Below are 19,606 nucleotides of genomic sequence, written 5' to 3' on the forward strand. Positions count from 1 at the left end.
GTCAAAAAAAAATTAAAATGAACACAGAATCCAAAAAAAAAAAAATGAACCAGAGAAATCTAATAATTTAAAAATATTTCCCTTAAAATGTTTACATTTAAGAAGTGGCGTTTAAACAGTTAAACTTTAGTTGTCAAGCAATGAAGTTTTCTTAGAGACCCAGGTCATGACAAAAATAGTAATTAAAAAAAAAAACACTAGTGAATGATTGTGTGCATAGGGTATTTATATGTGATATATACACCGAATAAAGTAGGTTCCAGAGATGGAAAGGCAGAATTAAGAGTGGGAAAGGTCAGAAATGTTTTTCTCAATTGGCATGGCCTATAGGAATGAATATGGAGCATCTGTCTAGGAGAAGCTGTAGTTTTTCCTTTCTGTCATTGAACAAAGCACACTCTGCATAAAGCCTATAGGACTCCTCTGCGGCTAATTGTGCTCCTCTTATTTGCAGTATGACAGATTACTGGCTTCAGTGGCAATGGCTGAAGTCTCTACTTTTAATGAAAGCAATCTTATTATTTCTCTAGAGTTTTATTTTATTAACTTTCAGACATAGATTAATGTAAAGATTTAATCATACAGTGTATCATGTTTAGTACATGCTTTTGATTTCAACAATTTCTCAGGGAGGATAAATTATTTTAAGAAAGGCAGCCTATAAGCAATGATTATCAAAAACCTATCTTTAATCATTTGTTACATGGTATTTAATATAGTAATAATTCATATCAAATTATATATGACCCCAGTTGACAGTTAATGCTAATGTGATATATAAATATATTAAATAATATTGAAACTAATACCTGAGACTGGATTTTTTTCTTATCAATTAAAAATTCCACGAGGACACATGAATTACACAGCTTTGAATCTAGTACATTCGAGTGTTTCCTGGGGCTGGATCAGCCTTTAGTATGACCCTGATTTAATAACCATATTGACAAAAAGCTAAATTATTTTACAGAACTGTTGAAAGTAGAAGCAAAGATGACTATGATAGAGCTTTTAACTCAGGTGTGTGCTCAAAATTTGAAATGTAGCAGGAAGAGTGGAAGAAGCAGTTTAAACATAACATTAGGCAACTGTATCTAATTAGAGCATTACTAAACTGTAAGTTCAAATTTGGACAGAAATAATTTTCTAAATGCTTCTTTCAAAAATATAATTTATTTTTTTATTCTGTGAAAGAAATATTTGTGGCAACACGTTTTTGAGTACTGATTTTAATTGCTTTGTAGAAATAGCAGTATTTGTTCTTGCTAGGAAGTTTGCTATGCTGATGTTGTATTTAAAACATTATTAAAATGCCAAGATTTTGAAAGTGAATGTACCAACACTTAATGTAGCACACTAAAGGATGTTTTTTCCCAAAGAAGGGATATTTAGAATTGATTTACTAGAAGTTGTTAAAACCAGTGTGAAAATAAAAATATGATAAATATGCAACAATGATTATTATGATTATTAGTGCAGAGGATGGCCTGATTAAGCGAGTAAATGCAATGCTTTAAATGGATAGATAATGTACAGGCAACAACCTGCAAAAAAGATGATGCTTACTTCTTTTTATTTATGAAAAAATTGATTAGGTGAAAAGAACAGATTCCATATTAGGTAATGATTTATATAAAATGGGTATAAGTATGTTATACAATCTTGTATTATATAATGGATTCCATTAATATTTCACATTCACTTAACACATACTATATATGTCAGACATTTTATGAAGTACTAAAACAAGATGAATAGGAGAGTTTTTTCCCTTAAGATGATTACTTTTTGATAGGAAAGGTAAACTTAAATCATATAAATAAATATCTATCTATTCACTCATATGATAAGTGTAGAATTAAATATTTGGATTATTATAAATATTTACATCATGGAAAAGTATACCAAAATAAATTAAAGGACCTCTGAATCAACACAATTCAAAATTTGCTGTACATTCATAAAAAATAATATAGATCTACATTTAATCAAATTGCTACATATATAGCCATTATAACTACAATTGTTTTTTAGTGTTGATTATCAGTCTCTTTTTTACTCCTCCTAGACAGAGGTTACTGCGGACTGTTTGGGATAATGTTGGTGTTTTGCTCCTTCTTTTCTCACATCTGTTCATGTGTTTCAAGTCTGTGCACTGCCAATATTGATTTCTGAATATCCATTGGTGTGTAAATGACTTGAATCATAGCAGATATAATTCTTAATTATGTTTAGAGTTGCTTAACTTTCAATCTTTGCAGTGCAAAGTTTGTACCACACACTCACACACAGACACACTCATATTTCTTTCCTTCTATTTTGCTGATTTGAGGATGGAAAACTGGCCCATCCTCTTTTGGCCATAATGGCTGGATTGAAAGTAGATATTACAGTGTTGTGCTTTGTTTTGTTCTATTTTTTGTTTTTTTTTAATTGAATTATTAGATGTTGCTCTTGAGGATTTATATACTGGGTATATGGTTCTGAGGAGATCTCTGTAGGAAACAGATTTCTGCTAGGATTAATTTTAAGCCCACCAAATTTCATCATAGAATAAAAGGCTTTCAACTAATACTGCTTTTCCATGAACCATTCAACCAATTTTTTTTTTCTACTTAACATCCCTTACATGTATCTCTTTACTATCTGATTTTAGGTTTACTAATTGAATTAGTTGTAATGATAGAATCAAGAACATTCAATTTAGAAAAAGAGGAATAAACTTGAAATAATACGTCAGAATCAAATGAAGCCAAACTTCATTTTAAATTATTGCTTAATATTTAATTTTTAGTATAGGCCTCCCAGAGGGCTTCAATTTTGTTCAAGAGCATCACCTACTTGTGGAGTGCCTTTTAATTTTCTCTATTTTCTTAGTACTTGTTTTAGGTGTTTCAGTAGCCTATGTGGATTTGGAGTCTCATAGGAATATGTTGTGATCTCCTGTAAAACTTGCTCTCTATTTTATGTTCATTTTAAAGATGATGTAGTAAAGTGCTATTGAAAGTGAAGAAATTCACATCAGGGTAGAAAATTATTAAAGTACCAGACTTACGTATTTGCCATATATTTCAGATGTAATAACAAAAGAACAGTTTTTCTTCCTTCTTTTTAAAAACTAATCATTGTTGATTTCTTTTGTACCACTTAACTAAATAATAATTGTCCTTTAAACTTAATATGAATTTATCAAAGCAAAATTCAAAATAAGTATACCAATGTCAGACCAAGTCTAAAATATTTGAACACTTTTAACACTTTAAGTTTTATTGACTTTGTTGACTCTTGGAAGATTGGCATGTATGTCAGGGTCCAGCATCATGACCATAAGCAATTTAGGATCAGGATCATTTCCTAATTTTTAGCATTAAAATGAGGGGATTGGAGGATGTAGGCTATATGTTCTTCTGAAAATCTAAACTTTCTCTCTCTTAGTCTTCAAAGTTGATTCTGACTCTGCTTCTGGTTTTCCAAAATATGTCATAAAATACTGCAGCAGGAGTGCTCTATAATTCTTTTTTTTTTTCCAGTTAATGCTTTATTTTTTCATTCTCCATAGAATACTGATTTTGTAACACTGATTACAGTCTGATATGTACCATTACAACAAAAGTTTCACTTTATGAAAGATCAGCAAAAATACATCAGCAAGGATATAACTAGTGCATTTACTAAAACACATCATAATCAGAAAACCAAGTGATCACACACAATAATCTTTACATTTGACATACCAGCTACATCCTAGCAGAGCCAGTGTGTTTGGCAGGTGATTAATATATGTAAGTAATGACACTGATCAACCTTAACACTTCTGAAGTGTTAATTCTTTATCAGTTAAACTTAAAATAAATCAATAAGTGTATTGAGACATAACAAGGAGGAAATCCAAAATTTGTTGAAGAGAGACAGTAGTAAACAGTAGGAAGAGCACTGAATTGGGAGCTAGTACATTTGGATCCTTGTCTTATCTTTGGCCCTGGATGGATGACCTTGGGCAAGTATTCTGGACTATATGAATCATTCACTCTTAAAATGAGAGAGCTGGCTGGATGGTTCTCTAAACTCTTTATAGATTTAGCTTTCCATAATTCTAAAATCTTTGACACCGATTCATTTTTGTGTTGTAAAGTGAAATGTCTAACAATACTAACTTGGCAGTTGGGATGAGTCCAGCTCTACCACACAAATACGACTTGTTGCTTGTGTTCAGGTCTCTTCCTTCTGAGCCCCATGACAGCCCTATCCTCAAATTAACAAACAGTAATGACAAGCTTCAGGAGGTAAACAAGTTTGTCCTCCACTAGACACAAACTCAAGACCCCCAAAGTCATGGTTATTAAGAAAAGCTATAATGGAAGAACTATGGGGGAAACCCACAACATCCTCTTTGGTAAATGGTACAATAACACAATTCACTAATAGAAGAAGGCAGGTACAGATATTAACTACAATACATAATTTTCAACTGTTATTTGTGAACCTGCACAAAAAATATACACACAATTAGAACTGTATCAATATGAACTATAAATTCAAGGTCTAGATGTACACGGGAGCCTCTCTCATGCTGCTAGTCTGAAGGAGGCTTATTGTAGTTTCACGTGTTTGTAACTCTACAGGAGGAAGCTGGGATTCTTTTTACTAACGTTGGCTTCTATTCCATTATCTGAAAAGTCCACCTCTCTCACATAATCACAGAAATTAAAGATGTCCAAGCCCCCCTTTAGGGCATTTCCTCCATCCCCTACTTTCCTTATCAGATTACTGTCTTTTTGTTCTAAAACACTGAATGACTGGCTTCCATCAGCTCCCTATCTGAAAATCAAGTAGACTTTATCTCTTTTAACCTAAGGAATAAATTTGTCTGTATTTCTTCCTAATATTTTAATGTAATTCCTATCTCAATTGTATTTACACAATTCTGAATATTTCACTATGGTATCCATCATAGAAATTAATCCAATTCGATGAACAGGAATGTGCAAAGCAAAATCACTTTGAAGATGTCAAGTTTTCTTAATAAACATTATCCTTTCATTAAAGTACTAAAGTGTTTCCCTTTTGACAGCAGTGATTACTTTAAGCAACTGTATGAGCCTTGAAACATTTTCCAACATCTCTAACCTGTGCCCCCTTCCAGAAAGTATAAAACACCCTTCACTGTCCTCCTCCCTCCTGAGGGGACTGAGGATTTGTACCCTACAAGGTCTCTTCTCCTGATTGAGAATCCCTGATACTGAAGAAATGGCATCGCCAGCTGTATATTTGCTGACCTTTGCCTTTCCATAATTTGACTGTAAAACAACAGATTTATTTTTACCTTCCCAGAAACGTCATTTTATATATTACCAAATATGCTTTTCGAACTCTACAGCTCCCTTCTATCCCTCATTCCTTACAAGATTTTAATACACTCCTTTATGGGGAAAAGACATCCCCTCTTGAGAATCACTGAACCAAAATATAATTTCTGAATTACTATTCATGATAAAGCTCAATAACTAAGTTTGAGAAAACAATATTCAATTTAAACATGGAAAAATACTGTATCATAGATAAAATGAATATTATAATATTGAGTATATTCTAATTATTAAACCAAATTATTTAAACTTCATTCTTGAAAACCAATGCAGAGACTTGTTTTTAAAATGATCTACTGAAACCATAATGAAATGCACTTTTCATACTGGTAAATTATAGTAACAAATTATATTGCTTTCCTTTGTTGAAATGTTTTCTTCAATTATATAATCCACTCATTTTCAGATATTCAGAACTAAAACTTTTAGATTTTTCTAAATAAATTTTTATCAGTTTCACCTAGTTTAGCAACTTAGAATTGAATCTACTTCTATAGAATTGCCAACTAGCACAAACATCTCTCTGACTGATGCACAATGACAAGAATATAAAATAGCCATGTCTGTAAGAAATATTTATATTGTCTTTATTTTTCCAAATTCTAATAGAGTGAAATTCTGTATACCCTGAAGCTAGAATGATAATGCATATAGAGTTTTAAAAATAGTTTTGGAGAAAATATGGATGCATTTCTTTCCAAATTTTAAAAATGATTTTTTGCATCTAAGTTAAGCAGATTGGAAAGAGGAAACAGGATAGGCCTACCTCCAGATCCAAGGTGAAGGGCCTAATAAAATCATTCAACACAGCCCCCGACAAGGCACAATAGTTTAAAATTTTACACCAGTTACACCAGGGAAGGGTCCCACTCCCGTGGCTGTCAGTATTCCGAATCGATGCGCTTTGGGATGGTGTTCAGCTGGATATTTGAAGTTCCTTCATATATTGTACCAATCTTCACATCTCGGAAGTGTTTTTCCACAGGGTAATTTTTGGTGTAGCCTACTCCTCCCATCCACTCGATACATTTGCCAGTTATTAGGCCTGCAATCTCTGATGCATAGTCCTTGGCCATAGATGATTCTTTAATGAATGGCCTTCCAGCTTCTAAAAGCCTTGCAGTGTTGTATGTGAGTAATCTTGCAGCTTCTAGCTGGGTGGCCATGTGAGCCACTTGGTGTTGGCGTCCCTGAAAATCAAATATTCTTTTGCCAAATTGTTCCCTTTCTTTAATATATGGAATAGTGTAGTCAAAACATCCTTGAGCCAGTCCCAGCATCTGTGCAGCAATTCCTATTCTACTTTCATTAAGACCCCCAATGGCTTACTTATAGCCATGTCCAATTTGTCCCAGGATATTGGCTTCTGGAACCTTGACATTTTCAAACGTTAATGGGCAGGTAAAAGAAGCTCTGCTTCCCATTTTGTTCTCTGGTTTCCCTATATGAAGGCCCTCAGTATCACAATCTACCAAGAAGCAGGTAATTCCTTTATGCCCAAGAGTAAGGTCTACATTTGTCATCACCATGGAGAGCTTGGCATCCTTGGCGTTGCTAATCCACATCTTTGACCTGTTGATGACATAATAATTTCCCTTTTTATCAGCTTTGGTCTTCAAAGCAAATGAATCGCTACCTGCTCCAGCCTCTGAAAGGCAGAAACTTCCCATTTGTTCCGTAGCTAGCTTGGGCAAATAGATAGCCTTCTGTTCTTCTGTTCCGTATTTTCCTAATTACTGTGTTCTGGATGTCACATACCAGAGCCACAGACGCATCAACTTTGGCTAATTCCTCTATCACTAGGACAGAGGAAAAATATGAAGCTCCTGTTCCTCCATATTTTATGTCAATTTCAATACCTATCAACCCTTGTTGAAATAATCCTCGTATTACTGATTTTCCCATTTTTGAATTTTCATCTATGTTTGAAACCAAAGGAGTAATTTGTTCCTGGGCAAATTTTTTAACCATGCTCTTTATCATCCTCTCCTCATCTGTAAATGTTTGCAGAGGGGCATAGCGTAGGCCATTATTTGTTGCTCTGAGTCCAGCTTCTCAAAGCTAGGAAGATTTTAAGACATGAGGAGGGTTTTTCCAGGAAGACAGGCAAATTGGGAAGTTTCTTCTTAGCAGTGCGCTGCCACACAGCAGCCGAACCGTGTCTCACTCCATCTGCGCCCCAGGACCATCACCCTATAATTCTTCTTTTCATTTTAAGTATATTTATGTTTTTAAGTTTCTGCAATTTCTTTAGCATAAGATATTTTTTTAAAGATATATACTATTTTAAAATCTAAAAATCACACACATTTTCAATAGTGACAAAACATATTTTCCTATTATATCTCCTGTTAAGGTTTTGTGACTCAGAATTAAGTTGGGACCAGGGTAATATTACTACTTGATACACAAATTATTCCTTTGACTTACTGAATGCAAACCCACAGGCAAAACATTTATCAGGAGAGGAATAGTTAAGAGCATTTGTTAGGTTTGTATATGTACACAGTAAATAGCAAAATATTAGGTTTATGGGACAGAACAAGATAAACAAAATGAAAATTAAATGTCTGATAGTGTATTTCTAGTCCGTTTCAGCTGCTCTAACAAAAATATCATAGACTGGGTAACTTGTAAACAAAATAAATTTATTTCTTATACTTCTGGAGACTGGCAAGTCCAAGATCAAAGTACTAGCAGATATGCCTGGTGAGAGCCAGCTTCTTGGTTCATACACAGTCTTTTCATTGTGTCCTCACACGGTAACAGGGGAGAGGGAACTCTCTGGAATCTCTTTGGTAAGAGTCTCTTCAGAGTGTCTTTTGATCTCATTCAATGTGATGGTATTTTGACATGGGATCTCATGACCTAATCAAAGGTCCCATCTCTAAATACCATCACATTGGGTATCAGGTTTCAACATATGAATTTGGGCAGTGGGGAGGGGGCATAAATATTCAGTCTTTAGCATAGTGACTAAAGAATAACATAATACCTCTTCCATACCATTCCACAGAAAAGGATGTAATGCAGAGGAAAAGAAATAGTGGAAAGTTTGAAAGTCTGCATTCTAGTCTTTGGCCTGCACATGCTGCTTTCCTTTTGTTGTAGACAAGCTGTGTAGCCTCTATTAACCACAAAGTCCTCATCTAGGAAATATACTTGTTAGCCCCTATGAAAATCCTTAAGGTCTCTTCAAGCCTTAAGATTTTTTTTGTTAAATTAACAATAGATCAAAGTAACATGAACCATGAATAGTTAAAATAACATGAAAAGTTATGATGTATATAAAGATCTGTGGATTGTTCTCATCATAAATAAATTGTAAATTTTGCATTTTAATTATCCTTCCTAGACCCCCATCTAAAAATATATCTATACTGTTATTTATTTTGTAGTGTTGGGAGAAATGAACAAAGCTTGAGTGCTACACATGGTGATAAATTTAAAATATGTTAAAAAACCACGTTCTGATTTGGCAATCATTCTTTTTTGTATATAATGAACCTGTAGTATTTTTCTTTCAAATTTTACTTCTGAGCTATAGTTATCTACAAATACATGTGCATACATGCCTAATCTTTGGGTTTCCAAGAGTGATTGTAAAGAATTTAAAAAATAAATCACTTTACAATCTCTCATGCCGTGAGTATGTGCTAGAGCAACTTATTATGGTGAGAGAAAGGATGTATCACATTGAGGTTTCATTAATTCCATACTGTGCTAAAGCACTGATACAAAAGAAGGACATGAATTAACAAACAGCACATTTTACTATTGAAGTATGTTAGATAATACAGTCAGATATTATAACCTAAGTTCCAACTTAGAAAAGTTTTAATGAAAACTGTGGATAGTTGCTCAGATAAGCCAGAGGAGGAATGAAGAGCACAACTGTCCACCATTAATCCATTTCATTAAATTCAAGAATTTGAGTATATTAAGATAAATCAGAATAAAGATAAATGCTGAAAGCCATATACCTTTCATTCAAAAACAGGATTAGGAGCTGACATTGAACTGAGAGAGAGCCTAATTTAAACATGCTAGCCTCTGAACTTTTGGAGCCCCCCCTGAGAATGAAGTTTTATTCATATGAAGCACTTGTTCTGAATAATAGCCATGTTCCATTGGGACTTATACCTAAAGAGTTTAACTTAGTCAATCATCACTTCTTTCCATTGTCTTCTTACAGATAATTGTGTCTTGGGGCTGCAAGTAATATCATTATTAACTCCTTGAGATAGCCACTGTGTCTTCTGAATAGTGGCAAAATCCGTAAAGCAGTTGAGTGGATTTTTACATCACTGGAAACTCATCAGTCAAGAGATGGTATTCCTGTTAAGCAGGTGGCAGACATTAAAGAGATTCATTACATCTGAAAATGCCAACTCCTTGTAACAGCTTACTGAATATCCCTACCACCACAAAGGTCAGTGTGTAAGATGTGACTAATACTGTTGTCAGAAAGCTCATATACTTCAATGCCAGTTTTCATTGCACCTTTTGTTTGGCACATATTGGGTGAAAGTTGTATTATTTTTCATCCACTTGAAGAGGTAGAGAATAGCTAGAGTTTGTTTATGATCACAGTGCTTCTTTAAATGCATTCTGCATTAAATGAATCAAACTTACTGGCTTTATTTCTGTAACTTTCTGTTGAAGTGTTTAAGGTTACACTATGAGTGATCAAAACATACTTCTTGAGTAAGATGCTATGTTGACACCTTTGACAGACCTAAGAATGACTTCTAACGAGTCTGCATCTAGGTAAGTGTTGACGCTTCGAATATGAAGGTTCCAATACCCTGTTTGGATTAGAAGGGGAAAAATGGTATTTTGCCTATAGCTAGCATTTCCTAAAGATCCTTTCATAGGCAATTGTATTAACGCAAGAACCGTTCTCTATATAAATGTCTGTGGTATTGGCACAATTCCTGGAATATTATGGTTGTATATACACATATATATGTGTGTGTGTGTGCCTATATATGTGTGTGTGTGTGTGTGTGTATGTATAAAATAATGACCAAAAATAGCACCAAATAACAGTTATGGGCTCCATTCTTCCTCTAAATTCTGGGGAATATAGGCTCAAAAATACTAAATCAATATACCCTATTTAATTTCCTCAGCTTCAAAGTCTCCAATTCACATTAACCAAAGAGTGTGATTATTGATGCTATATGATCTTGACATCACTTACAGTGCCTGGAAGTGTTGCCCTGGCAGGGAATAGAAAATGATCTTATAATGTTTCTCTGAAGTTGGTTTATATATTTGATTCATATTTAAGTATGCTTATTCTTGAGAGAAGGTATAACATTCTCGGAAGAAAATTTTTTCTAACATTCGTACCTGAAATGTCTTTTCTATACTCTACACTGGCCATTTTCCTATCTGCATGTAACTTTAAAACTTTTAAAAATATGAATGGATCACTCTACCTTAAAGTCCAGTACATTGGCTTCCTATGAATAAATTGTTCCTATCCACTTTAAGAAAGTCATCTGACCCAGAAATCTGACAGATTAAAGTATGCCAGAATATGGCGATTTTTTTTTTCTTTAGAAGAGGTAAATTACATATCCTAGGAATAAAGTGTCTGCTACATTAATGCAGTTGACTTCTGGTCATAGTCTGTCCTTACATAGTGACTACTATATCATTTATATCAAACAAAGAAACATTTTAAAGGAGGCAAGGGAGGTGAGTGGCATTTGTCACATGGCTGTGCAGCGATATCTCAGGTAGTTTCTTGAGCCTCTGATGTATTGTGCTATCAGTCTTAATTTTCTCCTGCCATTTCTTCATCAACCAAAGAAAAGGAAAAATTATTTTCTTAAGATCTCAAGGGAATGTGAAAATAAGATCAAATAACCTATATTTAGCAAAGAAAGTTTAAAAAAAAGGAAAAATGAGGTGGCTTAAATTTTAGAAGAGAGGCCTGACATATTATAAGTCCCCTTTAAATGTCTCCTCATCAGGTTACATGTTCTGCTAATTTTTAAAGAAATCTGAGCTAGAGATTTTATATTACTTAGATTAAAATAAACTATTTTATGTGAAGTAAAATGTACATAACATGGGCTTTAAGTAATATTTTATTATGTCACTGTATCCCTGCTGGTGAGAGGCCGTGTTATTTGATTCTGAAAGGATGGTATGGTAAACTGTGTACATATTATTAGCTCTTTCTAATGCACACAATATGAAGAAAGAACTGAGATTTAAAGCATGAGACTTTAGTTCTAGACCAATCTGTCACTATCCAGTTATGAAATATTAGTGAGTGAACAAGTGTCTCTGGACACTGATAAATCTTCTTTTAACTGAATACATGCAATGAACAATATCTGAAATTCTATAATCAGTAATGTCTTTAATTTTAATCTCTTGAGAATAAGTCAAAATATAGGCTAAAATCACATTTGGGAATGATTTTTCATTATATGTATATATGTATATATGTTCTATATGTATATGTATATGTATATATGTTTTTCCTATTTCTAATCCCATGTCCCCACTAATATAAACATATATATTTGGGAAGAAATTTAGAAAGGCATACGTGCACAGATTTTATTGGTTAGGAGGTACCTGAACCTGCCAAAATAAGCATTTTATTAAAATATTTGGTTGAAATCAAGTAAACACAGGTTTCTTCTTTCAACCTAATAGACTGTCATCATATGTTTTGGTATTGAAATGATGCTAGCATGCCTCCAGATTACTTTAAATGAGGAACATAAAAGGTACAATAAATGGCAAAGTAAATGGTAGAATAAAGCACTGATCTAGATTCCCTCTCCAGTAATCTCTAAGGATAATAAGTTCAATTTTTTAAGGAAAGGTGTCCAGTGATAAAAGATTGGGCCAGCTATCATTTATAGTCTCTCCGCTCCAAACCCAACCTTCTTTTTCCCAGTTTTGTGGACCCTGTACGTATTTCTATTTCTCTAGCTGGTACATTGTTGGGCTTTTGTTTCAATAACGAGTGCTGGAGCGACATAATGAGGTGATAGTGACAAGAAGCCACTTCCCTCAGGTTGGGTGCTGCCTCCATATTTTATCCAGTGCAGGAGGTGAGGCCTGGTGGCTCTCACTTCATGAGACTTTATAGACAGTTTCTAGCCTCACTGTCTTTCACAGGAGCTGTGCTCCTACTTTTAAGCCATGCTCTTCCTACCTGGCTGGCTGCTTTTACAGATGAACTTCATCCATCATCAAGCAACTGACTATCCTTTCTGAGGTTGCTTCTAAAGAAGGTCCAGCTGAGACCTCAGGCAACTGTCTCACCAACACGTAACTTACTTCTACAGACTAGCTCACAACTGCCAACTTCCTCTGGCAATGGCAGACCGTTTCTGTAAATCAGCACTGGCCTGCATCCTCTAGAAAGCTTTTTTGCCACTGGAAGACTGCTTGTCTCTCTCTAGCCATGCCTTCTGCAAAGAGTTTGAAATCTCAGCCTTGGATGGAGGAACCTCTCCTAAGTCCTCAGTTTCTTTCACTGTCCAGTATCCTTCAACTTAGTAATAGTATAACGTGTTTATTTGCACTTGCAAATTCTGGACTCCATAGAGTTCCTTATACCTCTTTTAGTAGTTAAAGGCTTTGTATAAGTTAATGATTCTTTATAATAAAGATTCCTTGTTTAAATTACTAGTGTATTTTTTGTCTCCTAACTCGACCCTCATTGATGTAAAAGTATAATAGAACTCATTGCTTTTGTTCAGCAATTCAACTTTCGTATTTTTTGGAAGTATATGCATAAAAACAAAAAAATTCAGTGAGTATATGAATGTTAGGAAAATAATTTGAACTAAATTTCACAACATTATTGAAAAAATATTTGTCAGAGGAAGAAAATTAATATTCCTAGGCACCAGACACTCTCATGGCTTCCTGAGATATAAACACCTCTTTCACCTGCCAAGATCCAGGATGTCCATATAGGGCTTAGGTATTGGACAAATGAATTATCTGTAACTCATGTCATCTGTATCAACAACTAATTTCATCTTTCTTAAAATGTCCAGGTAATTGTAAATTTTTTGACCATTCCACTTAGCAACGTTTTAATCTTTTCTTCTGTCAGTATAGTTTGCCTCCTTTTAGAGAGGGGAAGAAAAGAGGGTGGAATATTAGATTGAGCTATGGTATATAAAAGAGAGACAGAGAGACTTGAGAGAAAAGAGGGGGAAAACTATTAAAATAAAGCTTGGTCTTTATGTTTCATTAACGGCCATATTTCCCAGCAAAATACAACAGAAAAGAAATTGAACTGAAACGAACTACCATGTGATTGTTCTGGGAGTTTTAATTGCCCTTACCTTCTGTTGTTCTCAGCTTGCTTTTGTTAACACGCCTACCCACGTTTCCTTTATGTATAACCTCTGCTCAGTGTTAAAAGCTAGAATGTCCCCAGTAGATGTTTAAGCTGAACCTCTGAGCCAACTGAGGCAACAAGTTGTGGTTAATAAAGTATAAGAGTTTAGAACTAGAAGGGGCCTTAAAGATTGTCTACTCAAATCCTTAATTTCACAGAAAAGGGAGATAAAGCTAAGGGAGTTAAGAACTCAAAAATAAAAAAGGGTGGTCTGACATAAGAATGGGTAGTTTGGGTTCCTGGGTTCAAACTTGGTTCCATGAACTTGGTTCTCTATCTATCATATACTCTTGAGGTTAACATCAGGCCTAACTTTCCAAGTACATCAGGATTTTGCTCAGAAAACAAAACATTATCCAGATAAAATAAATTTTTGTTGATATTAGTAATTATATTCTTAACTCTGGCATTCCTGGAAGATGCTAGTATAATGTTTTTAGGTCAAAAGGATACTCTTACAGTTTTCTAGGCAATTCTCAAATATTCATTCTTTCTTTCACTTAACAAGCAATTATTGAATGCCCTTAATGTGTTCTTGGTGTTGGCTAGGCATTAGGGGGGAAGAAAGAAAATTAATAGAAAAAAGCAGAAATGTTGATCCTTGATTTCAAAAATCCTAAAACCTATATTTTAAACAACATAAGCACATTTGATTGGCATTAGTACATTTAAAATACTATAATTCTAAGTAATAAATTATATGGGTCATACATTCTAGACAGAAAGAAAATAAAGGCATAATCATGGTAAGGTACATTTAATCTGGAAGTTTTTTGAGAAGCCTCAATAATGTAATGAATACAAAGGTGAAGAGGAGAAAAAGTAGGGAAAGTCTTTGTAAATGGTAAAACTCGCACAAAGTCAGGAAGAGTGAATTATAAAGGAAAGTGGCAGATGAACTAATGTGGATGAAATAGTAACTAGTTTGAGAAAGTAATTTTAAATGGCAATATTTATCTGCAGTATAAGAAAAGAAACTTGATTAAAAGTAGATATTCATAACATGGACAGTAATTCTGTTAGATAGACAGATAGATAGGTAGATAGATAGATAGATAGGGAAACAGAGCTACATCTGTACCTGTACATATGGGTACGTTTATCTTCTATGTGCATTATTTGAAGAATGGTGTACATAGATGTTAGGGGCACTGTTTCTTAAGACTGACTTCCTGGTGCAGTAAATTCCCCACACCTCCTATGTGAAACAAAGGTGCCTATGGCACTTAACTATAATGTTATTGCGTGGATGAAATGAGATAACTTGTGTAAAGTTTAGCATGGTAATGGTATCTCACTCCCTAATAATTCAAATAATGTTAACTATTTTTAGTAAGATACAGAGAAAAACCATTAAAATATGAATTTGAAAGGATGGTTAAATTTATTTAAATTGATAATTAGCCAAAGGTTATAAATAAAAAATGCACATCTAGTCTCCTTGCACTGGAAAGGCTTTAAAAGCATTTTGTTTCAGCATTTAAGAAACTAAGAAACAAATAACATCTAAGAAATCTACATTCCTTGGTGACATATGGGGGCTGGGGCTGAAAAGCAGCTGCTCATTGTAGCTAGCACATGTTCTTGTTGCTCTTTTCACATGTCCCAACCACTGGTTATTCTTTTACCACTGAGCTTTCTTCATTTATTTTTCATTATCTGCCTGATCCCAACAGTTTTTTAAATTCACAACTTCTAGTTAATCGAATTCTGAAGACCCTACCAAGTAAAGATCTGCATGTGAGTAATGAGGGAAAAATATGTGCAAAAAATTATATCCTATATTCACTATAGAAAACTTGAAGCTACATGTATATTCTTTGAATGCAATATCCCCAGAGGTAACCTTTAGTTCTCTTACTTTAATATGTTGCTTATAACTATGCATTTCAATCACTCTATAAGATGATGTTACCATAAATAATTCAAGTCAGTAATCCACTGTACAGCATTTACTATAAAAAGCTAACTGATAAAATATGTAGAATGATCATTTACATTTTGTACAGCATAAGGGCATTGAGCCAATCATGCAACCATGCTTAGTTTCAACAGAATGACACTGTACACCTCTGCCTACATTGATTAGCACAAAGAAAGCCATTGCTTAAGCTTATAATCTTTTGGATGGATTTAATTTTCTAGTAAGGAAAATCAAGACAAAGAATTGTTGAGACTGTATGTTTTCTTATAGTTGTACCTCATTTAATTGGTCAGTTGCATAAGGGCATTCTAAGTATCCAAATTCAGAAGTTATAAATTGGGCAGTCTAATGCTTCACTTACAGAAAAGTGCAAAGTTAGGAAGTTATTCAAAAGTCAGCTACTGATTTACTCTCTAGCCTCATTTCCATATATAAAAGCATCTAGATTGTTGAGGGTCAATTGCCATGAACATTCCCCAGGATAAGTGATTACTCAAATAAATGTATCAAAGTAGTGAATACTTTTTCTCAAATACCAAGTATATTCTCATGGCCAAGATACCAATGCTAGAAAGAAAATTAAACAATTAATTAGATACTATTCTGGAGGGGGTAATACATGCAAACAATAAACAAATGAACAAATAAGCTAGTGAAACAGTAGCTACAGAAATACATATTTTTTTATAGGTGATAGTGCTAATAATTTTTACCTATCCCAGAGGCTATAAAAGAGTATCTTTTAAATCTTAAAAGTATGTATTGTATTGGTCAAGGAAAATCTATAAAATGACTTATACAGCACACACACACACAATGATCCAATGTTCTTTCAGTTGTAAACTTAGAAAGAAAATATACTTTAAGTGTTAGCAGTACTAAAACTCATTTGTGACTAATATAATCTCATGCATTTTTGGATGGAAAATATTTTCTGTTGGTGAGAAGGGGTCAGAGAAATATGGTTTGGGCAGGTAAGACAATATTAAAAGAAAAGTCTAAGGAGAAATCAAAGAAAATTCTAAGGAATACTAAAAGAAAACTATGTTTTTCTCCTGAAAATCTGCTCCCATTCATTACTTAATTTATCTCATTGAATGATATATTCCCCGATATGCAACAGAATGGACCAGCAGTCAGAGAAATTTAGTTCAAGCATCACCAATTTTTAGGTCTGTGAGCAACAACCCTGCTATTCAATGTGTGGTCGGTTCATAGACCAGCAGGGTGGCATCATCAGAATAACTCAATCTGAACCTACATTTTAACATGTCGTGTTTGGACTGGACATTCAAGTTACAGAAATTTTGTTCTCCACACCATTTAATCTGAGAATCTGTGTACATATTCCATTACTTCGCCAATTTCTAATCTCTTTTCTACCTATCATCTCTCTGGCTATCTACTCAAATCTTCTACTTTTAATTAAATCACTTCCTGACTTCGTCATAAAACCTCATGACATTATTCGTCTATTTCTACGTCCTTCTATGGTTCAGTGCCTCTCATTTTCTGCCCTTCAGACATATTCTTTCTCTCAGTTACTCTTGATCTTAACTAATTAAGAAATGTTAACCAAGACATTCTCTATTACTAAATGTATTTATCAAGAATTGTTGATTTTTGCCAGCTGCCTTTTCAGCAATTATAGAGATGACCATATAGCTTTCTCCCTAAATGTATAAATTTGGTGTTTTATATAAAGAGAACTTCTAATACTGAAACATCTTTGAAATCTTGACATTATCTCTACTGAGATTCAATTAAGTTTTGTGGATCTTTTTTAGAATATTTTCATTAATATTTGTGAACTAATTTATAATATGTTTATGTCATGTTATAATTTTACTAGCATGGGATTATCAATTAGTTAGAGTTTGTTAAAATTTGCCTATGAAATAACTTATTCCTAGTGTTTGTTGTTTTTCTATCTATCTATCTACCAATCTACCTATCTATGTATCATCAATCTGTCATTTTTACAATGTGGAGACTAGCAATTTATAAATTTTTCTCTTCCTTCTGCAGAAATTAGTCAATTTGAATTTAAATTTTCTCTAAGATCAGTTTAAGTAAACTTTATTATTCTATTAAATTACCCATTTAATCTAGGTTTAAAATTTTTTATTTGAATATTATCAGAAAAAATATTCTAATGTTTTGTGAAATTTATTTTTAATCTATGAATTACGTTCTCCTCTAATCATTCTTTAGGCTTTGATTTCATTACTTTTATTCCTTGATTTAAATAGTGGTTTAAATAGTGGTTTGCCTTTTTTATGTTCTTTTATCAAAGAACATTATATATTTATTTATTTTAATTCTGCTGTATTTTTTGCTAATTCATTTAATATTGATATCATAATTTAAGTCCTTTCTTTTGCTTTATCTGTTTAATTTATTGTTATTACTCGATTTAAAAAATTGAATGCTTAATTATTTTATTTTGTTTAAAAATCTATATAGGTCCTTAAAGTTATGCATTTTTTCCCTCTGAACACTGACTTAGATGTATTACAAGTGTTAGTCTATATATTGTTTTAATTTTCATCATTTCCTAGAAATTCTTCAACTATGTTTTGTATTTTCTTTAAGATTTTTTTAATTAACATATTTTATTTTTAAAGTAGTTGTAGATTTACAGAAAAACTGAGCAGAAAGTACAGTGTTCCCATGTACCTTCCTCCCATTTCCATTATTACTAACATTTTGCATTAGTGTGATATATTTGTTACAATTGATTGAATAATATGGGTATTATTATTATTAACTAAACTCTGTCATTTACATTGAAGTTCCCTCTTTGTGATGTACAGTTCAATGTTTTTGACAAATGCCTAGTGTCATAAATTCACCAATACAGTATCATAGAGAATAGTTATACTGCCTTAAAAATCACCTGTACTTCACCTATTCAGCCCTCCTCTCTCCCTCTCTCTATAGATCTTTTTAATGTCTCTATAGTTTTGTCTGTTCCAGAAAGTTATATAGTTTGAATCATACAGTGCATAGCTTTTTCAGACTGACTTCTCTCACTTAGCTGTTTGCATTTAAGATTATTCCATGTCTTTGTGGATTTAATAGATCATTTCTTTTTACTGTTTAATAATATTCCATCTTATGCATGTAGCAGAGTTTACTTATCCATTCATGTACTGAAGGACATCTTGGTTGCTTCCAAATTTTGGCAATTTTAATAAAATTGCTATAAATATTTTCATACATGTTTATGTATGGACATAATACGAATCAGATTGCTAGATCTTATGCTAAGACTATGCTTTGTTTTGTAAGAAGTTGTCAAACTGTCTTCCAAAGTGACTGTATCATTTTGCATTCTCACCAACACTGAATGAGAGTTCCTATTGCTCCACATTCTCACTAGCATTTGGTGATGTCAATTTTCTGGATTTGGGTGATTCTAATAGGTGTATAGTTGTATCCTATTGTTGTTTTAATTTGCATTTCCTTCAATGACATATGATGTTGAGCATCTTTTTATACACTAATTTGTCACCTGTGTATCTTCCTAGTGAGGTGTCCATTCAGATCTTTTGCCCATTTTTAAATTGGGTTGTTTCTTATTGTTGAGTTTTAAGAGTTCTTTGTATATTTTAGATACAAGTGCCCTAGCAGATATATGTTATTTGCAAATATCTTCTCCCAATTTGTGGATTTCTTTTGATTATTTTAATTTATTCCATTTGACTCAAAATTTCTTTAGCATCTAGCATGATGCCTGTTCCATGGAGGGTCTTTAGTGGATATTTCTGGAATTAATAATAATGATTAATGTATACAGAAAATAGGTACAGAAATATATGGTCTTATATACTAGATTATTTCTCTCCAGTGCAGAAGTAGAAAAATAAAAAAAGAAAAATAAGGTAATAACTCTGAAGAATGCTAATGATATATGAA

At 33.2% G+C, this 19,606-nt stretch overlaps 1 pseudogene; it reads right to left on the reverse strand.

The window, feature by feature from the left end:
* Positions 1–6,247: 6,247 nt before the first annotated feature.
* Positions 6,248–7,538, reverse strand: LOC118896061 (annotated as a pseudogene).
* Between the last annotated feature and the right edge of the window lie 12,068 nt (positions 7,539–19,606).

This window comes from Balaenoptera musculus, chromosome 5, assembly GCF_009873245.2.
Source record: "Balaenoptera musculus isolate JJ_BM4_2016_0621 chromosome 5, mBalMus1.pri.v3, whole genome shotgun sequence".
NCBI lineage: Eukaryota > Metazoa > Chordata > Mammalia > Artiodactyla > Balaenopteridae > Balaenoptera > Balaenoptera musculus.